Source organism: Sus scrofa, chromosome 15 (assembly GCF_054392235.1).
Source record: "Sus scrofa isolate SSC_HxYL_T2T_F1_AM1 chromosome 15, Sscrofa_HxYL_maternal_Yorkshire_Landrace_v2.0, whole genome shotgun sequence".
Classification (NCBI taxonomy): Eukaryota; Metazoa; Chordata; class Mammalia; order Artiodactyla; family Suidae; genus Sus; species Sus scrofa.
In genome coordinates, this window is record NC_139397.1 from 75364224 (window position 1) to 75389813 (window position 25590).

Sequence of the window (25590 nt, forward strand, 5' to 3'; positions counted from 1 at the left end):
AAGTTCTTTCTGAAATAAATATTAGCTATCCCATATAATTTCTAAGTAAATCCTTCAGATTTTATTAATGAATTTATTTGTCATTACAGAGTGAAACATATTTTTCCCAAAAAAAAGTTAGCAATACCTAGGGAAGTAAGTCAGTTTTTAGTAAAACTGTGTTTTTCTTTAATTTTTTAAATTAAAAAAAATTCTGTGTACTTTAGCAACTTTTTGCTCTGCATAGAGAAGAGTTTTAATATAGCTAAATCAAAAAATACATTTGAAAAAGAAATAATGGCCTTATCAGATTTTATATTTATTCTTTATTTTATTTTTGCTTTTGCTTTTTTTTTTTTTTTTTCTTTTTATTGCCACAACAGGCATATGAAAGTTTCCAGGCTAGGGGTCGAATTGGAGTTGTAGCTGCTCACAGCAATGCTGGATCCTTTAACCCACAGCTCACAGCAATGCTGGATCCTTTAACTCACACAGCAAGGCCAGGGATCGAACCCACATTCTCATGGTTACTAGTCAGGTTCGTTACTGGTGAGCCACAACGGGAACTCCCGATATTTATGCTTTTTAAACAGTTCCAAAAATTCCTCTGAATTGATTAAAAAATTATAACTTTATTTTTTGTAGAAGAACTTCTGCTATCAATAGTATCTCCAGTCTGTGGCCCAAGGAATCCAATTAAATGCTATTTTCTCCCTAATTTTTATTTCCAGTATATAACTTGTGTCCCCAAATCAAATTCTAAGTTTGAATCAGGTACATGGCTTACCTCTTTGGATTTCCTGTTGTATTAACATGATACTCAGCAGAAAAGGGATTCTCAAGAGACTTGTGAATTTAATTAAAGAGGCTGGGATAGGGCTGAGAAGCAGTGAGCAGCTTGCCGGGTGGATAGTTGAGCTCTCATAGATTTGGCCTCCAAAACTACTGTGCCAATTCAAGGAAACTGGGGAGATACCAAGTAAAATGAAAAGTGTGAAGTACTAGCAGTGATTGACTTTTTATGGTCTCCCAACTCCTGCAGAAGTATTAGTCAATGTGAAAAATATGTACCATAGAGAAAAGTAGAAAGAGGGACATCCATAATCCTAAAATTCAAAGATGACCACTATTGACATTTATGGATTATAAACTAAATATTAACATTTGCTGTGTTCGACCTTGTTTTTTCATGTAATATTGCTCTGGTAGTGCTTTATACTTGTGTAGTGTCATGTTTATAAATTCTCTTTATAATTATAATTTTTATTGATCATATAACTGTCCATTATATTTCTGAATCATGGCTTCTTTAAACATTCTCTTACTGTCAGAAATGCTAGACTATATCTGATTTGTAATATTATGAATGACTTAATAAATACCTTGATGCGTAAAGCTTTTTTTAGACATTTATTTCCTTAGATTTCCAGAAATGAAATGCAATGCACAAAAAAACATATGACTTCTAAAGGCTTATATTTGTATATATTGCCAGGACTCATATCATTCATTGAGATCAAAGTAAAATAGGAAGACACTGTGTTCTAGGAAACCCCAGTTAAAAAGCCATTGTACTTTGCATATGGATTGATTGTTGTTGATTTCGATTAGCCTTGTGTATTTCCTCCTTTGTTATCTGAAACAGTATCTGTTGAGAATAGTCTAAAACTATCTTTATTGATCTACAGAGCAATTATAGCTTCTCCTATGAAGGTTTGCAAAGCCAGTGCAATAACTAGAAGTGAGGTTTGTGCATTTGGATTTGGATTTTGTGGGACTTCCCAGATTTAGAGTACTGATTGTGATGAAAGACCCCTTGTGCAAACAATGATGACAAACTTTCTTGGGGTTTGGTCCTATTTTAGTGAGGAGTATTGCTTTTAGGTATTTGTCAAGTCTCTGCAACCATACGAGTGGGGGATTAATAAGGAAACCTGGGGAGCAACCTATTTTTATGTGTTTTTCATCTTATTATAATAGAATACTATTTTCATTTTATTCATATAGCTTTTTTTCATCAGTCGAATAAATTTTGTTGTCTGGGAACAGTTTCTATAATGCTGCAGGTTTAGGGGAAGTTATTTTGGTTGGTGATAAATTAGCCATTTTCAGTAGCCAAGGTTTTGATTGATCACAACTATCAAATCTATGAGTACATACTGATCTGCCATTTAGGGTAATCAAGGAACACGTATTTTACCAGATTATACGAAGTCCACTCAATGGTACTAGTGTTTTTCTCCAAGTTCCATTAAAAATCAGATTACAGTAGTTCAGAGGTCAATTGCACAAGTTAAACCTTCAATCTACTCTGCATATCCCCTGTTTCCGTATTGCAGGACATTTCCCAGGGTTCCTTGCCCATTGGCATCTCAGAAGCCTCAGCCAAAGGCAGTATTATGGACTGAATGTTTGTGTTCCTCCCAAATTCATGTGTTGTAGCCCTAACCTCTAATGGAGATGGAGTGTCTAAGGAAGTAATCAAGGTTAAGTGAGATTATAAGGGTGGGGCCCTCATCTGATAGGATTAATATCCTTATAATCAGGAGGCATCAGAGAGCTTTTCTCTTTCTCTCTCACTGTCATGCCCCCACCCCCCAAAAAAAGTCAATGTGAGGACACAGCAAGAAGGCAGTCTACAAGCCAAGAAGAGCAATCTTACCAGAAACCTTGATCTTGTACTTCTAGCCTTCAGAACTTTGAGATAATACGTTTGTTTTTTAAGCCACCCAGTCTATGATATTTTGTTCATGCAGCTCAAGCCAACTTCTATAGGCAGGCACTGGCTAAAGATTTGAGGGTAGAAGGAGGGAAGAAGCCTGACTCTTTCTGTCCCTTTTCTTTCAGTTCCTGTGGTATCACTATCAGTGATTTCTTCTCCATCACTCCAGTTCCCCTCAGGAAGCCCTTCACTTTGAGGTTACCATTCTAACCAAGGCCTCTGGATACCCTACCTGCCATGGTCTCTCCTGCTCTGGAGGTAGTAAAGGCTTCCTACTGTTGCCTTACCTTCCTCTGTTTGTTCCTCAACAACTGTATCATCTGTGAAATGATTTTCTATATTAAACATTTCTGAATTAAAGACCTAGAGTGGCTTCCACTTTCTTGGATAGAATTTGACTAATACCAGGGCTTTGACTTAATAAGACTTATACTTCCAGGGCTTAGAATGATTTTTTTAGGTGATGCATCTTTCAGGCAATAATTTTTGGAAGGTCCTTACGGTCCATTCTGACTTGATTAGTTGGTAATATGAAATCTGTTTCTCATTTTCTACTGAAGTGTCTCCCTCTCTTTTTTTCTCATGACTCATGTACGTTAAAAGAGCAAAACAGTGACAACGCATGTGCTCTAGCATATTATAAATTACAGCATTCTCTTTTTTTTTCACGTTCTTCCTCCCTCTTACACACTTTTTTTTTTTTTTTTTTTTTTTTTTTTGGGCTATAAACATCTGTCTGTTTGAATAAAAAAATGATGGAGCCGAAAAGATCCATGATAAAATTCACTGCTAAGAAACTCAGAGAAATGAACTCGGATACTGATTTTGTCACTGTGATTGCTTCTCGAAGATCTTTGCTTTGATGAACCTTTAGATATTGTATGAGGTAATCAGTTCTGATTCCCAGAGATAGGTGAATGGTTTAAATTTTTTTTCCCCACATTTTAAATCGTGCCCAGAAAATTCTCTGGATGGAATTTGATTGAAGATGTCTGTTATATTCTGAATAACACAGATCAGTTCAGACTTCCAAAGCATTTTCTATTAGAGTGAAGCTGACCTTTTAATGTAGTAGCACACAGGCCACTGAAACGTAACGTTAGCCAGTCACAATTGACCAGGAGAAACTTTGATGGGTGTCCACTGGAAACTTGTCTGAATATGTTCTTCACTTTGATTTCTTTTCTCAGGACTTTGAGTTTTCTTAGCATATTTCAAGTGAGGGCTGCAAGGAAATGAGATTTTAATTAAGACTTATCCAGTGCCCTACAAAAAGGGTTTTTATAGATTTTGGTAAAAAATACAAAGTGTTAATTGTATACAATTCATTATCAGACTTTATTATTTATCAAACACCCCCAGGAGATGTGATGTGCTTTCTTCTCAATTGCTATGTATTTTTACCCACATTCAATCAAAAAAGTTTTGTGTAATTATATACGTATTAATATACCAGTGCTTTAGTTGAAACTATTAAAACAATCTAATTTATAACCTCATAAAACATATTTTGAGCTAAAATTATGTCATGAAGACCCACTTAGCTAAATTATCTAGTAAAATTTATAAATGAATAGAATCCTTTTCTTCTCAAGCTTGGGAAGAGGGTGCCAATTTCATCATCATTATCATCATCAAATAATATTTACTGCTCTTCCCCAAGTTTATGAGGCTGGGCTGGAGACAACTAAATCATATTAACTACTTCTGTTTCTGTTTCTTTTTAGTATGGGAGATTTGCCCAACTGTTATGCAGAATGGAAAGAGAAGGTAAGAGTTAAATATCAGATCCAGATCATGTGTGCTGACGTTCTCCACCACAACCACTATTTAACAATAATTCAAGTATACTGTATGTTTTTGTTCTGAGCTAAAACTGAGCTTGGGAGAAATTTCCACTTTCTATGCTATAAATTTGCTATTCAAAACTGGAAAGGATGTCCCCCGGCAGTGTCAGAATGGCTGCTGCTTTCCCTTTTCCCTGCAATTAGAGATTCTTGACCCCAGGTGACTGGGTAGGTGCCAACACAGGTGACTCATTCTTGATTGACGGGCTCGTGAAGCCAGCAGATTGAGGGTTTCCCAGGAGTAAGTGAGGATTCCTTTCCTTTCATGCCTCTTGAGCACCATGTATTTGGATGTATTGTCCAAATGACAACTATGTTTTGAATGGAGACAATTTGGACAACTTTCATAAAACAGGTCAATAATTTCTTAATCTCAGTCTTAAAATTTATGTTACTGCACTTTGTGCTAGGAAAATGCCTGAGAGCCTGCTGGATTAGTACTCAGAGAACAGACTTAACTAATAAAAGTCTTTGACTGGAGACAAATCACCTAATCTCCTTTTTTCTTTTCCCAAACATCTGAAATAGAGATTGTGATAAGCAATATATAAGGTTGCAGTTCAAATTGAAAATGGGACCTCATTTGTCTCTCCCTTTACTCTTAAAAAAGTTATTAAGCACTATTGAACTAGACACTTCATCCATGTTATCCTGTTTAACCCTCACAAGGACCCTATGAGTAGATACAATTTTATGCTGTTAAAATGAGAAAACCAAGACACTGAGAAGTAGTTGTGTATCTTAAAAAAATCACCAACTGATCATACATAGCCTGATTTAATATGATCTAAATAGCACTATCTGAATTTCAATTACCTTTTTGTCTGCCTCCTCCTAACCCATTTCATTTTCATTTCTATTGCACCATCCTCCATTAGGCATTTTCAGCTGCTGCCTCATTGGTGTTGGCATCATTGCCATCATTTGCATGATTACTCCATTCTCAGTGACTGTGATCATGTCCTGAAGAAACCTCACTATCTCCTTCTGCTCCACATTCTCCCCATTCTGTTGAAGAGGCCAGAAACCTTGGAGTCCTTCCTTGACACATCCGTATCTTTCTCATCCTATATCCAATCCATCTTAAAGCCCTATTGGCAATGCCTTTCAATATTGTTCCACTATAAATTTCCATTTCAATGCTACCATTCTAGACAGAACGACTCTGAGCTCTCAGTTGTACTTTTGCAGTAGTCCCTTCCCTATGGCTTCTCTCTAGGCTTCCAATCCATTCTCCATTCAGAGGGAGAGGCAGGGAGGCCCCTAAAATGCAAATACCAATCATGTCAAATCAGCCTCATGTGATTCTGGCTAGGGAGAAACCTTGCTCTAACCCCCTCAAACCCTTACTGTATTTTAAATATTTCAGTAATGGTTTTCTATCATTTTAAAGACAATGATTAAAATCTTTAACCTGACCTAAAGTGTCCACCTCAGCTGCTTTTAGTATATGTCTCATTGCTTCCCATGACATGTGACCCCTTTCTCTTGTCATTTGAGCTTCAAAGAGAAGTAGAACAAGCCAGGTTCTCCTGCCTTTGAGCCTTTGCCCACACTGTTTCTCTCCATAGTAAACTCCCTCTCTTTACTCCTGCATGATTGTAACCCACTCTTTTTTTGGACCTCACTTTATCATTTGCACTTTGAGAAGGACTTTTTGAGCCTTCCTAGCCAAATTTTCCCTCCAGGTGATGATCCACCACTTCACTTCTTGGGTACAGAACTTAATTTTATACCTACTTGGATGATAGAATCTCCTGATGGACTCTAAGCTTCATTTTACAGAGCCATTGTTTTACACTATTGTATTTCCAACACCAATCTCAGTTCTTGGAAAAAATAGTTGTTCAGTCAATGTTTTTTGAACTGAATGAATGGTTGAATGAATGTTTTCACTTATGCTATTCCCCTATTAAAAAAATCAAAATGGTCTTTCTTCCATTTATTAACTAAAAAGGTCAATGAATTGTGTTCCAACTATTTCAGTAGGCATTTTCCTCCTTCTTTGAATATCACACAAATTATGGGTTCCATACTATTGGCATTTACTTGTTTTTCTGTTTCTCTAGGAGATTTGCCTCTTAAAAATCAAGGGTCATACTGTAAACTTTTATTGATTTATCTACCCCCCCTCCATATTATGCTACATCTTGTGCCACAAATAAATACTGCTAGCTTAGATTTTGTATTAAATAAATAGAATTGATAGGAGGTTTAATGAAATTTGTTAGAAAATGGATGAAGAGAATGTGAGAGAAGCAACTATGGCAAATTGACATCATTCTCTTTTGGGAATTTTATGTGTACCTGACTTTCAAAGTTTGAAAAAAATAGTATGGTAAAATACAAAGATGTATTGAAAAGAGAAGAATGGAAAACAACTAACAGACAAATGCCAACAAACAATTAAGATGAAATATGAAGGTTATACACAATGAAAATTAAGGGAAAATTTATTTTTAAATAAAAAGGCATAGTTTATATCAATTAAGAGCCAATCCATCAAATTCTTGCATATAGATCTGTATGTACTGAGGATAAGAGCAACATAAATATAGTTCAAACAGAAAAATACAAAGGGGAACTGTTTTTTTTATTTAAAAAATTGTTTTAAATATTTTTATTTTGTCCATTATAGTTTAAAGAGTTCTGTCAATTTTCTACTGTACATCAAAATGACCCAGTCACACACACACATTATTTTTCTCACATTTATCCTCCATCATGTTCTATCACAAGTGACTAGATGTAGTTCCCTGTGCTATACAGTAGAATCTCATTGCTTATCCACTCCAAATGTAATAGTTTGCATCTGCTAACCCCAAATTCCCAGTCCATCCCCCACTCCCTCCCCCTCCCCCTTGGCAACCACAAGTCTGTTCTCCTAGTCCATGTGTTTCTTTTCTGTGCCATATATTAGATTTCATATATAAGTGATATCATATGGTATTTATCTTTCTTTTTCTGACTTCACTTAGTATGAGAGTCTCTAGTTCTATTCATGTTGCTGCAAATAGCATTATTTTGTTCTTTTTAATGGCTGAATAGTATTCCATTGTGTATATATGCCACATCTTAATCCAGTCATCTGTCAATGGACATTTAGATTGTTTCCCTGTCTTGGCTATTGTGAATAGTGCTACAATGAACATACAGGTTCATGTATCTTTTTAAAGGAAAGTTGTGTCCAGATATATACCCAAGAGTGGGATTGCTGGGTAATATGGTAGCTCTTTATTTAGTTTTCTGAAGTAACTCCATACTGTTTTCCATAGTGGTTGTACCAATTTACATTCCCACCAACAGTGTAGGAGGATACCCTTTTCTCCACCAAGGAGGAACTGAAATAACAATAATTCTAGGAAGCTTTAATTTATCCTAGAAGTGGCCCTGCACACACACAGACTCATAGAACTCACATACATACATATATGAACACATACAAACACATGCATACTCACATACAACATTGAACCCAATAAGTAGGGACTTCATATCATTTGCTAATGTCTTCATGGCACTTTTAGAAGTCTTTCATATGCTAGGGTCAAAGAAAATTCCCATAAATTGCTAAAACCAGATACTATTAAAGCTACATTGTTTGGAGATAGTATAAAATAACTAGACAGTATAGTAAAAAGTTATCACTTGGAAAATGCACAGATTAATTTCTCAAAAAATATTAAACATGAAATCACAAAATAATGTATGGACTATATAAGCAAATTATGTTGATTGCAAGAAGATGGTATTCAGAGGAAAATTTATTAAACTGTATGAGAATTTAAAAATTAAAATAGGAGTTCCTGTCATGGCTCAGTGGTTAACAAATCCAACTAGGAACCATGAGGTTGCAGGTTCGATCCCTGGCCTTGCTCAGTGGGTTAAGGATCCGGCGTTGTCGTGAGCTGTGGTGTGGGTCGCAGACATGGCTCGGATCCTTCATTGCTGTGGCTCTGGCGTAGGCCGGTGGCTACAGCTCCGATTAGACCCCTAGCCTGGGAACCTCCATGTGCCACAGGAGCAGCCCTAGAAAAGGCAAAAAGACAAAAAAAAAAAAAAAAAAAAATTAAAATAAATGTATTTAAATATATAAGATAAAATATATTTGGGCTACTGATATTGATATTTTATGATATTTTCTTTAGATCTTTTTATGATAAATAAACAACTTCAGATAAAGTTGAATTACCCCCTTCCAACACACACAGTTCCCTCTAAGGTTTATCATGCTCTATCACAAGTGGGTGTTTTAAAGTACTTGCTTTTATACTCTTAATAATTATTTATAGGATAAGAAACCATACAGTATAATTTTATTTTTAATTACCTACATGGTATGTAACAAAATTCAACTTGCTTTTAGGCTTAACATTATATTTTCAGGATCAACCCATACTGATAAATGCACATAGGGATCACATTCACCAATTTTTAACTGCTGTACAATATTCCACTTAGTTTATTCATTTTCCTAGTCTTAGTCTACAGATAGTTTCACTGGTTTTGATTAGAGGCATTACTGAGAAATGACCATTGTATTGATCTCATTCTTCAGCCATCCTAGGGCAAATCTAGATTAAGACCAGGGTAGGGCAGTCTGCAAATGGATTTGAAGATCTGAGATGAGTGAGGACAGGGCCCTTCTCCAGAGAAGTGGTTGTGTGGTATGTCTGGACAGATGGATCTGAGTCAAGTTCACAACGTCAGGGCATTCAGGGTGGTGCAAGAATTGGGGAAGGATTCCTGTACACTGGAGGGAAGAGCACTGACTTATCAGTCCAAGAACAGCATGAACTTAATACCAGGACCCGTCTGACCTTCAGAGGCTCTGCAGGGAGGGAACTATTTGAATCCACTACCCAGGACCATATTAGATAAGAATCGTCGCAATAGAAGCCACAGTGGAAAGATAAATTAGGATGAGGACAAGATGTCACCCCTGCTGTTTTCAAAGCCTTGGTAATTGGTAAGCTCACAACCATAGGCCCAACTCTGAGGAAACAGGTGCGGTGTAATTGAGGGGAAGAACTTATTCAGTGGTACAGGAGCTCCTACTATAAGTGGTTGTAGAAAAAGAAAATTATCATTTTTGTGTACTTGAGTTGGAAGAGTGAAATTTGTATCTGCTATCACCTGAATCTCTCTTTCTTCTTCCACTTTCTTTAATGTCAAACTCTTGTTCTAGTATCGCTTCTCCTCCTCCTCAACCCTCCACCACTGCACAAAGCTTTTAGGGAGCAGATGGAGGTTTTCACTTTTTCCCTTATAAACTTCTATTCATCTTGAACTCTTTACAGCGGTACACAATTCTTCTGTAATTAAAAATAATAAATAAAATAACAATTGGCATCTCCACCCCCCCCCGCACCATATACATAAAACATCAGGGTAAAATAAATCTCAAATGACTTGAAGATTACATGTTTCCAAAGTAAGCATCCCTTTAATTATTAGCTGTAATAATCACATTTTGTGCATTAAAATTTAACTTAATGGACCAAATCAAATAGATGAAGCCTTAAAAAAAAGAACATGGTGAAATGCTCTAGATGGACCTGCTCCTTTCATAGCTTCAATTTTCACAGCAAGTGAAGCAACTTTTAACTCTGCTTATTCCTGCTAATGGCTGAATGTAGTCTTTCAGAATTTTCTTCCTAAGACAGCAGGGCAGAATTAATGGCAGTTTCAGCTCTCTTGAAGATTGATGCAACATTGCAGTGCTTAGCAAAACCATGTGATCTTTTAATCAATCACTGAAGTAAATCTATGCAACTGGTGTCGGGAATGAAAGTCATTTTACACTCACCCTCCCAATTCCCTAGGATCAAAGGAAATGGAATCCAAATTAGACTCACTGAACCACACTACTGAGCCTCCACTCTCAAAGGGCTTTCAGATTTTTTGCTGTTCAAAAGACTTGTCTTGCAATGAAAAAAATGGAGGTTGACATATTTATCTATAAATATGAAAGTGATGGAGTGTGCATTATGGTCCTGGCTCATAAATAGGCTAAGTCAGAATACTATTGCATGAATCTGTAACTCCTAATCACTGGCATAGACTGTAGCTATATTTCTTCATAGGATTCTAGAAAGGTTTTGTAGAAATCTTATGATCCACTCTCCTCACATAAGAGTTAATGAAATATTTCTACACAGAAGATTATTTTTTACTCTTAAATATCTTGAGGAAAGGAATTTCTCTAAAATTATAATTTATAGCCTCACTCTCTTTACCTCTAGGAATTTCTTCATATAAAACCAACTTTGGATTTAATCCAGATAATGGAAAAGATGACTGAACCAGTGAGTACAGAATGATAAATAATGTAAGATGCAATTTCCCTTGCCCTTTAGTGTGGTGGGACCATTACATAGTGAAGAACAAAATAATGTTATCTTAGAAATGTTTTTAAGAGCTTTTATTAGTTGGCCCATCTGAAATTCAAGTGTGTGTTAAAGGAATGGTCATATTCAGTCCTCCTCAAATTCAGGACCAAAGTAGCATCTAAAATCATCTTCTTGGCCTCTCTGAACACATAGCCTCTCTCTGAACACTTTGTAAGTTGCCTAGGATCTCACTGAACATGCAGGTAGAGAAGGCAGCATAAATGTACAATTGCCATGAGTAGATATAGCTCTCAGCCTTACATTTATCCTTTTTCTCTTGATTCAAATTGCTTAAGCATGCCATAGCATATAGACCCTGGGACAAAAAGACACTGGAGTCTTCATAGCAGATCAGGGGACTGGGAAAGGAATAGGAAACAAGTGACCAAAGTTGGGAAGCTAATTAAATTTTGGCTCCAGATGAGAGAAGAGAGCAGCTGTCTAAATCCCTGTGTCCATAGAAATATGGTAAACTTGAGTTGATCCTCTCATAGGTACCTCAAGCATGTGTTGTAATTGTTGAGTTATAATAGAAATAGTTTCAAAGGAACATTATGCTCTACATAAAGAGCATCACAATACTAGACTGTCACAGCAACAGTAGAAGTATATCCAAACACAGCTCCAGTTTTCTGAGAGATAAATTTTGGCTGAGTATCAGGGTCAGTCCAATTCTGCAGCAGGAACCAGGACACTGGACAGAAACCAGCTAAGTAGACAAGACAAACATGTAGACTTCACGGAAAACCTGTGATTCTCTGGATTTGAGATTGTCTGGGCAGCACCTGGAGCATACCAGATAGTGTAAGATCCCAGCAGCTGGTCCCATAGAATCTGCTATTATATTCTCTAATTGGCTCAGAAACTGGGCAGAAATGAGCCTTTGATTGAGAGCCTTAGGGCTGAAGATAGGGGCATAGATGAGAAAGTGAAGAGCACCAGGTGTTTCTATTAGTGAGGTGTTTGGGAGCCTCTCCCACCCAACCACTGTGCTTCCAAGGGCCCAAGAGATCTAGGACATGGAGGAACTACAAGATTCCTTCTAGGAAGCATTTCTCTCTCCATTAGAGCTTAAGACCAAATCATCTGTTATTTTTAAGTCTAAATTTGAAGATGATTTATTGTCATTTCAAAGCATATGCTACTTTGTGTTTTATAAATGGAAACTGGGTGAGATATAGCCTTTGAAAGACATTCTTTAATGCTATGTTTAATCAAACTCTAGCACTCAGAATGATGATGTTCTTGGCAGAATTTCAAAATAAAGGCCATTCTGAGGAAGGACATGAAATTATATTATTGCAAAGAGTATTTAAGCAAGATCCTAAGATGACAATGCCAGTTACGGTGACTTTGGAATACAGGACTTTTGGGTCACATGAGGCTGTAAAATTAGGTCAGGAAATTTTTGATAATAAGGTATGTTTAAGAGCAGTGTCACCTAGAAAGATAGAGACAACTCAGGTCTTAGGATTCCTTGAGTTTTCTCCTTTTACTGTAAAATGTATAACATAGTATCATTAACAAGACGTTTAACCAATATTAAGTGTATAACATTTTCTTTATTGAAATAGTTGATAAAAAGCAGATGATGTGTGGAGACTACTAGAAACTTTGTCTAGACTGGGTATTGACATGTTGAAAACCCGTAGCTAAGGCTTTTATGCCAGAAATCAGAGACCACACAGTGATCTGATTCCATCAGGGCTGATTTTGATTCCGGGTGAATGAGTAGTCTCCTCAGTGAAACTTATTACCCTCTCTCTTTCCAATGAGAAGAGCAGAATCAATCTATACTCAGAAAGGTGGTCTCCACTGTGTCTGTGTCAATTAAGAATGTGTCTGGCATCTGGAAAGAAATCTATCCTAAAACATTACTCCGTGGGAAAAATATGTGTAAAAATGTTTTAGAAGGCATGACAAACTAAACTATAGTTTTGTGGAAAGGTATTTTGGAATTTGACAGCACACTGGCAAAACCCTCCCTTCTATCCATCAGAGCAGTGACTGTGTTCTTCACAGTGCTGTGCAGATTCTGAAACACAAGGCTGTCATTACAGCTTGGAGTCTATGTGTGAACTCAAGCCTCGAGACATAAAAGTATTAGATTTTCTTCCCTAGAAACAATGAAAATTTTCTTATATCTGATTATTTTATGTGGCAGAGACCACATCTTTGTGCTGCATTAGAAAGAATGATTTATCCATTAACACCTTTCACCCATATAGTAAGGAAACAAAATCCTGTTAAATCTATGAGAGTCTGTACCTCAGGGGTCCTTTTGTTTTGGATAAATAGGTGCCCCCAAGCCAGATTAGTTTTTCTTTAGAGGCAGGGAGCTTAATGTAAGAAGTAGCCTTTGAACTTGAAGAAAGCTGAGAAGCTATATCTGTACCTGCCTCAGTAAAATAATCTCAAAGTCATTTTGAGTGTAATTTCCAGATGAACAAATTAGGAGTGATCCATTTAAAACTGATATTAAACATTTTGATTTTTATGGCTAAGATGTAATGAATGATGGCTTTAGCACAATAGGGGAATTAGGAGAAAATGCAGACACATGAGTGAGAAAGGAAGAGTCAGCCTTCTTATTTGTACCTCAGTTCTTGCTACTTCTGCCAAAATCCTGTAACTCAGGTGGGCTTTTTCCAAAGTCCCCAAGCAGACTGTTGCTTCTTTGAACCAAGCAGTAGAACCACTTGTCAGGTGGCTGTTCTTCTCCCCACCCCCTGCAAAACAAAGTTGAGAATAATAAAAGTATAAGTTTGGAAGGTGCCTCACAGATCTGGTCTGACCATCTAATGTTTGCATCTTCTGCAATATCCCTGCTGAATGGGTATCCAGAAACAAAAATTATATTCTTTCCAAAGGCAGTTCCCTTTATATTAGTACAACTCCAACTATTAGAAAAATCTCACTTGTTAAGAGTTGAATTCTTTCTGTGTATAGCTTCCTCTACTCACTGTTGCCAGTTTTACTACTTGAGTTTATACTAAGCAAAAATAATCCTTGTTTGTGGCATTTTCTCAAATATTGAAGTATAGCTATCTTGTTATCCTTGAATTTTTATTTATTTTTCTTCAGTGGTAAACACTGCCATGCCTTTTGACCATTTTTAATCTTATATGGTTTCAACCATCAGCATAGTTGTTTCTTTTTGAATACATTGAATCCATTTACAACTGCTAAAAAAAAAAAATGGCATTAGGACCAGAACCACTCAAAAATTGGAAAAAATCTAGAAACAGGAGAATCGGCCCCGTCTCCCCCTTATGTCTTTGCTTCCATCAATGCAGACTAAGTTCACATTATTATTATTATTTTGGCAGTCTCAATATATCATTGGCCTGACTAGAGCTTCTTCTTGAACAAAACTCTCCATCTCTTATATTTATGGTCCGTTGATAAACCACATTTTCCCCATTCTATACTTACACAATTGTTTTAAACCTAAGTACAGGATGTTGTGTTTTTCCAGGTTAAATTTTGTCTTATTAAAATCAGACTATTAATCAAGTCTCTCAGAATCTTTTAGTACTCAGATTTAGTCAGTCAATATAGTCTCCCTCTAATCCTCAGTTTCCTCACAAAAGAGAATTCCAATGACCTCATAAGATGATTGTGAAGACTGTGTGATCCAGCACATGGAAAGTGCTTAGCATGGGGACAAAAACATAAGTGCTCAATAAAGCATAATAGTAACATTTTATAAGCAAGCCCAGCCTACAAAAATGTCTTCAAACCTTAAAGTACATTTGTTGACATTATATAAATAAGTCCCAACATTTTAGAATAAATTATTTTAGTCAAAACCATATTGTAGGTAGAATTTGAATGAAAAATGTAAGCAACGTGATGTAAGTGAATACTAAAGCCTTTACAATTATAGAATTCAAAGAGAAAAAATTAATCTCTATACATTTCCAAATAAGAAGGCTACCTAGTTGGACAAGTGGAGGCTCATTTTGAATTGCCTCCTGAAATCTACGTTTCCACCTCTCAGAGCCATCTGCTACTAGCAAACTCTAAATCTACAAAAATGATAAATTGCTTTGCATCTCCTCTATGTGAAATCATTACTCAAAGCTGTAGGGGTGAGTTGTTAATGACAAAGCACCATGTGTGTGAGAAAGTTGAAATTTCCTTTCTGTCAATTTGTTACCAAAGAATTAGCAGGATGACACATTGGAAATGCTCTTGGTTTATGAAGTTTTCAGGTCTGGGTTCACAGCATAGCACAAGATCATTTTAACTAAGTGACCTTGGAAAAGTTGCTAAACCTCAGACCCTCCATTTTCTCATTTATAGCAGTGGGGTAATAATACCTTCTAGAATTGTAAGCAATTTTGAAGTAACATGCAAAGTACCAACTATGATGATACTAGCAGTTATTATCAATCACTCATATTCATGAGTGCTGATGATAACAATCAACAAAAATTTATGTGATATTCACCTGGTTTCTATGAACAGAATTTGAAGATCAGCCATGCCAATAATATAATTCAATAGAAGACAATAGCAAGAGAGTATAGAAATTAGGAATATATTATATTGTGCTTTGGAATTAGTATGAAAGTAAGATTCTTACTTTCCTTAATTGAAAACACAATATAGAAGTCAGATGAACTTACAGAATGGCCTAATATTCTGGCCTGTAATTTTATTGAAACATGGGAATATCACAGTTTTGTAACTTCACTCAACCTTTCTTAAGTGCCTGAGACATACCAGGTAACCCACATTCTAAGACAGTGCCCTTGGTGATCATAAAACTTTTCTCACTGCACTTTTTCAATATCTAAAGCACTCTTTGGGAATCCATGGAATCATAAATTGAAAATCTTTTTATCTCAAAAATCATTGAATCATGGAACACTGTTAACATTTTCTTTCTTTCCCTACATAGCACATTAAGCATGAAATAAAACTCAATACCAGTAGCAAAGATTCATCCTTTGAATAGCTTTTCTTTATATTAATAGTCAATGGAGTCTTTGTTTGCTTTGTAGAATGGAGGTATGATGTTATGAAATTAAAATACATTTACTAATTGCAAAGAAGTCACTAAAATTTAATCTTTGTATTATACTATTTAAGGTGTGCACTCCCATACAAAAGGTTAATGTGGATTTACTTTAGTTTTTAGGTAGATGTTTGTCAAAAGCTAAAAGAATCCTTTAATAAATGCTCCTTCAAAATGAAGAATACACTTCAATTGTAAATTTTCAAATTTAGTTCTTCATATGTTATTATTTTGAAGTGGTATAATCTCATATTTGGCAACTCTAAAAGTTTCTACTTATAAATATTCTATATAGCAGGGAATTTTAATAAAGAAACATTAAAAAAAAAAAAAAACATTGCTTGGGGGTGTGGCCAAGATGGCAGAATAGGAAACCTTCTAATTCACCTCCTCCCATGGGCATACCAAAATTACAACTGCTTACAAAACAACTATCAGAATGACCTGGAGACTAGCCGACAAGATTTTCTACAACTAAAGAGGCAAAGAAGGAGCCACAAAGAGACAGGTAGGAAGGGTAGAGACACAATGGAGTCAGGAGTTATACACCCAAAGTCAGCAACCCACAAATAGGAGGAATATTGCAACTTAAGGAATCATCCCCCAAAAGCAAAGGATTTGAGTCTCACATTTGGCTTTCCAGCCCAGGGGTCCTGTGCTGGGAAGATGAGCTTCCAGAATCTCTGGCTTTAAAAACCAGCATGGCTTATATTTGGGGGAGCCAGAGGCTTACAGGAAACATGGACTCTGCTTTTAAAGGCCCATGCAAAAGCTCACACACATGCTGAGTCCCAGCACAGAGGTGGTTGGAAGGAGCCTGAATCAAACCCATTTGCTGATCTTGGAGAGCCTCCTGGAGAGGTAGGAAGCAATTTGGCCTACCCCGGAAATGGAGACCCTGGCAGCAGACATTTTTAAGAGTTCTGCTGCAGTGACCCTGCCATTGGCAAGTGCCATTTTAGAATCCTCCCTCTAGCCTATTAGTGCCAGGGGCTTGCAGTTAGTCCGGAAGAGAGTGGCATTACATATACTAAGTGATGAAAGAAAAAACCTGTAACCAGAAATACTCCACAGGCAAGGTTATCATTTCAGATTTTAAGGAGATAGAGAACTTTACAGAACAAGCAAAAGCTAAGAGAGTTCAGCATCACTAAACAGGCCTTACAAAAAAAATGTTAAAGGGACTTTTTTAAGTGTAAAAGAAAAGGCCACAACTAGAAATATTAAAAGGATAAGAGGAAAGTTTTCATTGGTAAAGGCAAATAAATAGTAAAGGTATTGGATCAACCACTTATAGAGCTAGTAGGAAGGTTATGAAAGTAGTAAAATCACCTATATTCAAAATAAGTAGTAAAGAGCTACAGAAAACAAAAACATGTAAAATAAGACAGCAAAAACATCAAAGGAGGGGTGGGCAGTAAAGTAGGGTTCTTAGAATGCATTTTAACTTGAGATCATTGATTTACAAATATATACTATGAAGACACAGTATTCTAAATAGTGTAATACTGGCATAAAATAGTCACATAGATCAATGGGAGAGAAAAAAAGAGCCTAGAAATGAACCTACACCCATGTGATCAATTACTTTATAACAAAGGATGCAAGAATATACAATAGGGAAAAGATATCTTCTTTAATAAATGGTATAGGGAAAACAAGACAGCTATGTGCAAAAGAATATAACGGAACGATCTTCTCACACCATACACAAAAATAAACTCAATGTGATGACTTAAATGTTAAACCTGAAAGCATTAAACTCTTAGAAGAAAACATAACCAGTGAGCTCTTTGAGATCAGTCTTAGCTCTGTGTATACATTTTGGATCTGTCTCCTCAGGCAAGGCAAACAAAACCAAAAATAAACAAATATGGTTATATCAAACCAAAAAGATTCTGCACACTAAAAGAAATTATCAACAAAATGAAGAGGCAGTCTACTGAATGAGAAAAATTATCTGCAAATGATATATCTGATAAGGGGTTAATATCCAAAATATACAAATAACTCACACAACTAAATGTCCAGAAAAACAAACTCGATTAAAATGAGCAGAGAAACTGAATAGACATTTTTCCAAAGAAGACAAACAGATGGCCGGCAGACACATGAAAAGATATTTGACATCACTAATCATCGGAAAGTGAAAACAAAACTGCAGTGAAATACCACCTCACATCTGTCAGAGTTGCTATCATCGAAAAGACAACAAATGATAAGTGTTGGCAAGAATGTGGTAAAAAGAGGTGTCATGTGCATTGTTGGTGGGACTATAAATTGGTGCAGCCACTATGGGGAAAACTATGGAGATTCCTCAAAAAATTAAAAAAGAACTACCCATGTGATCCAGCTATTTCGCTTCTGGGTATTTACCAAAATAAACAAAAACACTAATTCATAAAAATATATGCACCCCAATATTCATTGCTGCATTATTTACAACAGTCAAGATATGGAGGCAACCTAAGGGTCCGGTGATAGACTAACAGGTAAAGATGTAGAGTATTACACAAACATAAAAAAAATCTTGCATTTGTGACAAGATGATAGATCTAGAGGGTATTATGCTAATAAGTCAGATGGAGAAAAATAAATACTGTATAACCTCACTTCTATATGGATTCTTAAAACAAATCAAAATAAAAACAGACACAAAGATATTGAGAGCAATGGATGGTTACCAGAGTTGCGTATGGGTTGGACAAAAAAGATAAAGGGGATTCAGAAGTACAAACTTCTAGTTATAAAATAAATAAGCCACTGGGATGTAACATAGAGCATAAGGAATATGGTCCATGATATGGTAATAACTTTGGGGACAGATGGTTACTAGACTTACTGTGGTGATCATTTCATAGTGTATGCAAATGTCAAATCACTACATAATACAAATGAAACCAGCATAATATTGCACATCAGCTATATGTCAATTAAAGAAACATTTATTATTCATTAAGAAAATATAAAAACCTAGCTTTTTACTTTTTTGGTTTTTTTAAGGGCCATATCCATGGCATATGGAGGTTCCCAGGCTAGGGGTCCAATCGGAGCTATAGAAGCCCGCCTACACCACAGCCACAGCAACGTGGGATCTAAGCCACTTCTTCAACCTATACCACAGCTCATGGCAACGCCAGATTCTTAACCCACTGAGAAAGGCCAGGCATCGAAACCATGTCCTCATGGAAGCTAGTTGGATTCATTAACTGCTGAGCCATGATGGGAACTCTAGCTTTTTAATTTTTTAATAGAAAATCCAAATAGGCCTGGATCCAGATCTCTTTTCAAATAAACCAGGGTAGTACATGATTTCCTGTGTTATAGTAAGAACAGGATTTTGTAAACCATGTGTAATGTATTGTGCTGTAATTGTACAAAAAAGACTAGATAGCAAAGACCAACCTAGGAAATTAGAAATCAACAACAAGTAGTTTATAAAAACTATCACTGAGCAGAAACTAGGTAATCAAGCTGTTGCATATAATCAATTAAACAGTAACCTCAAAGTAAATCATATTTTAAGAGCACAGTGGCTTATGTTATTAATTATTGAAACTTTTTTTTTTTTGGTCTTTTTAGGGTCGCACATGTGGCATATGGAGGTTCCCAGGGTAGGGGTCCAATCAGAGCTGTAGTTGCCGGCCTACACCATAGGCACAGCAATGCCAGATCCTCAATCCACTGAGCAAGGTCAGGGATCAAATCCACACCCTCATGGATGCTAGTTGGGTTCGTTAACCGCTGAGCCACAGTGGGAACTCCTGTTTGTTTGTTTAAGTTACCATTTCCCCCCAAAAAAGTCAAAATATAGGAAAGCCATCATGCCAAGGGAAAGGAGTACACTGCCAAAAATGGAGAGTGCTCTTCTATTTGAGCAAATGTGCCTTAGAGGCCATTATGTATGTTGCAAATGCAGGGACCCTCTGCTGTGAACATTGTGCTTCCAGTTCTCAGATTCAGGCTTTCACAGTTGGAAACCTGAAGATGAGATGAGCTTACCTGTTGTGATGAGCCATGTGAGAAACATGCTCCTAAACACCAATCTGTATGGTTGATAGATTTCCTCTCTGAGCCACACCATCAGCTCCCCTTCCATTTGTGAATAAGAATGAAAAGGCCCACTCCTACAAGCCTCATGGCGGGAGAAGATACAGGCAAAGCAGCTTGTCACAGTTAGCAAGGTAATTTCCCTAAGTCAGAAGTGTGGAGCAGACAATGCAGCTGGAAACCCCCGAAACTGAACAATGGCCATTCACTTCTATATACATAAGGCAGCTAAGCCAACTCTGGGTTAGGATGAATTTAGATGAGGGATGATTTAGGAACAAAATTAGGAAGGCTTCAAAGAAAGGTAATAAAAATATCACATGTACCTATAGGGCAGCGACATTTCCAAGGAAGATGGGTCACAGGAAAGGCTCCATCAAAGTGAGTTGTCAGATCAACTTGGGAAATGCTAAGTATCTTATCTATCCCATGGAGAGTCACAAGGAGAGCAGGAAAGATCCTGCAGTGAATGAATTTGCTTAATTTTTTTTTAACTTTTTAAAAAAAATTTATTATAGCTGATTTACAATGTTCTGTCAATTTCTGCTATACAGCAAATTGACCCAGCTATACATCTACATACATTCTTTTTCTCACTTTATCCTCTATCATGTTCCATTACAAGTGATTAGATATAGTTCCCTGTGCTATAGAGCAGGATCTCATTGCTTATCTACTCCAAATGCAATAGTTTGCAGCTACTAACCCCAAACTCCCAGTCTATCCCACTCCCTCACCCTTGGCAACAGCAAATCTGTTCTCCAGGTCCATGAGTTTGTTTCTTTTCTGTAGATAGGTTCCTTTGTGCCATATATTAGATTCCAGATATGTGATATAATATTGTATTTGTCTTTCTCTTTCTGACTTATTTCACTAAGTATGAGAATCTCTAATTGTATCCCTGTTGCTGCAAATGGCATTATTTTGTTCTTTTTTATGGCTGAGTAGCATTCCATTGTGTATATATTCCACATCTTCTTAATCTATTCCTCTGTTGATGGACATTTATGTTGATTCCATGTCTTCGCTATTGTGAATAGTGCTGCTATGAACATAGAGGTGCATGTATCTTTTTCTTTTCTTTTTTTTTTTTTTTTTGTGTTGTTGTTGTTGTTGTTGTTGCTATTTCTTGGGCCGCTCCCGCGGCATATGGAGGTTCCCAGGCTAGGGGTCCAATCGGAGCTGTAGCCACCGGCCTACGCCAGAGCCACAGCAACGCGGGATCCGAGCCGCGTCTGCAACCTACACCACAGCTCACGGCAACGCCGGATCGTTAACCCACTGAGCAAGGGCAGGGACCGAACCCACAACCTCATGGTTCCTAGTCGGATTCGTTAACCACTGCGCCACGACGGGAACTCCGCATGTATCTTTTTCAATGAGAACTTTGTCTGGATATGCGTCCAGGAGTGGGATAACTGGATCATATGGTACTTCTATGTTTAGTTTTCTGAGGTACCTACATAGTGTTTTCCATAGTGGTTTTACCAATTTACATTTCCACCAACCATGTAGGAGGGTTCTCTTTTCTCCATACCCTCTCCAGCATTTGTTATTTGTGGACTTACTAATGACAGCCATTCTGACAGGTGTGAGGACGTACCTTAATGTAGTTTGATTTACATTTGAATTTGCTTAGTTTTGTCTAATACTTTGTCATATTAAAGATATTTATTAACATAGGAGTTCCCGTCGTGGCGCAGTGGTTAACGAATCCGACTAGGAACCATGAGGTTGCGGGTTCGGTCCCTGCCCTTGCTCAGTGGGTTAACGATCCGGCGTTGCCGTGAGCTGTGGTGTAGGTTGCAGACGCGGCTTGGATCCCGCGTTGCTGTGGCTCTGGCGTAGGCCGGTGGCTACAGTTCCGATTCAACCCCTAGCCTGGGAACCTCCATATGCCGTGGGAGCAGCCCAAGAAATAGCAACAACAACAACAACAACAAAAAGACAAAAGACAAAAAGACAAAAAAAAAAAAAGATATTTATTAACATAAAACATACTATCTCACCTTGAAGATGTTTTTATGCCTTGCCAGGTCTGGGGAGGGCAGATGATTTTATTCTCATCAACAAACAGAGATATCAAATGACTGGTAGAAATTCATATCACCAGGTACAAGGTGGTGGCAATGCTTGCCCCCCAAATGCAGGCTGTTGTCCAGTGCTCCTTGAGCTATATCAGTTCAGTCACAAAGAATCTTGAAAGAAATTATGAGAGGCTTCTGAGACTTGCTAAAAGAGAGTTGATAGAATAAATAGAATAAATAATTTTAAAAGGTATTCTAACTTAAGATTCTAGAGATATAGGTCCCATTACTGGCTCTATCTCTGGCTGGTTGTGTAGAACTTTGGGGAAAATATTTATCTTCTCTAGACTTTGGTTTCCTTGAATGAGGTGACAACCATCTTAGGCCATCCAGCAGCATCCCTACTACCTCTTCTGAGGATAGGATCTTTTTCTCGTGTGAGGATTCATAGCTTTGCAGTCTGACTCTTCGTGGAAGTTGAACTGACTCTACTTCCCCTTGTTCTCTCCCCTCTCACCACATGGGTGGTGTTGATAAAGCACACCCTCTGGCCCCGGCCTCAGTCACAGAGGTTTATTCAGGGATGGATACAAGATCCAAACGGGCCTGAGTTTGCCCAGGAAAAGACCATTTCTTTCTGTTATGGTTGTTCAGCTGATGTCTATGGTAAGATGTGAGTGTGAGCCTTTGTGAATCATTTCTTTTTCCTGCCACATGGAAAGAACTTTACTGAAAGGTGGAGAAAGTGGAAGAATCTAGATGACCTCATACATCAGCTTTTCATACAGCTGAAACACCTGTGGCCTTGGACGTAGGAGTCATGCAAGTGAGTAAATTCAGTTTTTTTTTTTTTAATTTAGCTTTAATTGCATTTATGTTGATTGTAACCCAAAGAGTCTTAACCAATCCAGCCTATTCTCACTTGAACATTTCATGAATTTAGAAGATATTTATGTTACTTAAAATAAGGTGAGATTACTTTCTTAGCAAGCTCATCTCTGGGAGGTAGGGAAGGGAATTTCACATTTAATCCTTTTTTTAATTATTCAGTCACTGAAATTTCCTGGTAGGGACAGTGAAAAGGACACTCATTCCTGACCTGAATTTGTAGAAAGATATAAGTAGCTTCCAGAATTTCATTTGGAGCTCTTCCTTCAGGCTTTCTACCTTCATACTCATCCTCAGCTTGAGTATATCATGCAGTGAGCCTTGTGTATGCTGCCTAAAGACAAGGAAAAGTCAAATGAAGCTGAGTAGGTCAGGTCTCTGAATCATTTATAGAGAATAACAGAGAGTATTTCATCTGTAAGGGGAAAAGTCACAAGTGTGTGTGGCTTCTACAGATGGATCTCCAAGAACCCATGGGCACAAATCAAGCAGAAGACAGGACGGAATCATTGAAAGGCCCCTTTAAATTCCATGATACTTTGCATTCAATCAGCTTCCAAGATCTAAGTTAGTACCTCGTGCAGAGTTATGCCATAATGGATACTAAATAATACATATTTATTGATGATAAAGATAAGAAGATCTGCCAAGGCCTCTTTGACCTCTAGGTATGAGAAAATTGAGCTGGCGAACAGGATGCCTGCAATTAGTCTAAGACTGCGGAGAAGAAGAAAGAAATGGAGAAGGAATTAACTGTCTTCCACATTCTTCTCACACTGCTGAGCTCTCCCACTCAGTAGTCTTTGATCCTTTTATTAAGTTCTCTAAATGTGAAATTTCCCAGTCACCGTTTTGAGAATTCAGGATCTGCCTGTCAATTTCTAGAGACTTAATTTGATAGGTTCTTTCTGTTTTCATCGATCTTCTTCAAATTTAGGATCCCCTCTCATTTCTCTTAGCTTAGCTTTTAAAGATTTTCAAGCTTGTACAATATATAATCTCTGACTTTTCTATCCCTTGGGGTTTTAGCTTCTTTTTCTTTCCAATTCTTAGATGAAGATTGAAACATATATCTCAAGATAGAGATGATTGTAAAACTCTAGGCACCTCCTATAAATCTTGTTTACTGAACATTTTGGGAGTATTTACTTGCAGCTTTTTCTATGCATTGCTTTCTTGTAAGCAAATAAATAGTGTAAAACAAAGAATTGGAGAATATGTAATACTTAGATTTAGTCTGCAGTGAAACGGATGTTTTGTTGGTATACAATATGAGAGTATAGGAGTGCTCACATGCCTTGATCAATACTATTTAGAATATGAGCTATATGATCCTGCTCAATTTATAGGAAAATAAATAAGCCAAAGAGACACTCTGGATCCCAGAGGGATTTTTTTCCCAAAGCAATCAGACATCTGGAGTCCTGGTCTGATAAAAATCGATGGCTCTTTCAGGGTAGTATATCTTTAGATGTGGGTGAGGGTAGGAGTACATAATGAGAGGAACTGGTGAGGGTGGAAGGCAAATACAAAAAGAAAAATTGATAGGAAAAGCTGTAACATTTTCTTCCTGTAATAAACTATGTCAGTGCATAGGCTGGAGCATAATTAGTTATGTGTATTTATATCACTATGACTTCCAGAAATAGTAAATAGGAACGGTTTCTTTATTATTTGATTCTGTGGGTAGATCATATGCCTTCCCTTATGTGTATTTATCTGTGCCTGTGTTTCATGGCCTGCATGAATAGGAATTGTCTCATTTTTAGTAATAAGTTGTAATGTACCACATACACAGGGGTGCTTGGCAGATGCTATCTGTTTGAATTAAGAGTTCAGAAAATGTTACTATTGAATGGAAAGCAGTTTTAAAATGGGGGCAGGACAGAGTTTTGATCCAACATTATCACAGATGGTTTGACCTTCTATGTATTGATCACTCTGTGCCTGCATTTACCCACTCAGAAATATTTCGGCAACCGAGTGCTTACATGTATTTAGTAAAGGAAACTATTTACCCATAATCCCTTCAAAATATACATAAACAAATAAAAATAATGACTTGTTTGTTCTCATTTAGTATGGTATTGTTACTTAAGTTAGAAGTAAGCCACTGTTTGCAAGCTTACTGGAGAGTATTTTAAAATGCATTTAGTTATCCTTACAATTGTCCTTATAGAAGTTCCCCTCTGATATATTCTGAATTTCTCAAATATAAGGAATAAATTTAGACTCTTAGGATCACCAGAAAAGTTACTTGACTTGCTGATAATATTTTTCCTGAACTCTACTTTCCAAGAATTTTTAAATCTAAGCTGCTGCTATAAAAATTAATCTTGGGCTTTTAAACATTTTAAACATTTAAAACAATACAAAAATATTTGGAAAGGAAAACAGTGAATTTGGCCATTGAAGTGGTTAACCACTGAGACTTCAAATTCAGACATTAGGAAACAGTTACTACTGCTGGAGCAGACTTTAAAACATATCCCATTTGAGCTATTGTGCACATATCTAAATGGGATTTGGCAGGTGGATAAAAGATTTATTGATTCCCGTTTGGGGTATTACTGTAGACTTACTGCTTCAACAGGCTTTCAACCTAGGTTTGAATCTTACAGAACAAACTGAACCCTGGAATCCTTTCCTGGCATTGCAA

General features: G+C 36.9%; 1 long non-coding RNA gene across 2 annotated transcripts; it reads right to left on the reverse strand.

Annotated features, from left to right (window-relative positions):
• Positions 1-309: 309 nt before the first annotated feature.
• On the reverse strand, positions 310-23267 carry LOC102162374 (uncharacterized). Of its 2 annotated transcripts, none has more exons than XR_002339452.2 (4): positions 23143-23267; positions 22026-22248; positions 13539-13669; positions 310-3926 (listed from the first exon to the last, which is right to left on the reverse strand). It is a non-coding gene; the product is annotated as an uncharacterized LOC102162374 (long non-coding RNA). The 2 variants fall into 2 exon arrangements; XR_014829027.1 differs by having other exon boundaries at positions 22026-22214; positions 23143-23265.
• Positions 23268-25590: the final 2323 nt, after the last annotated feature.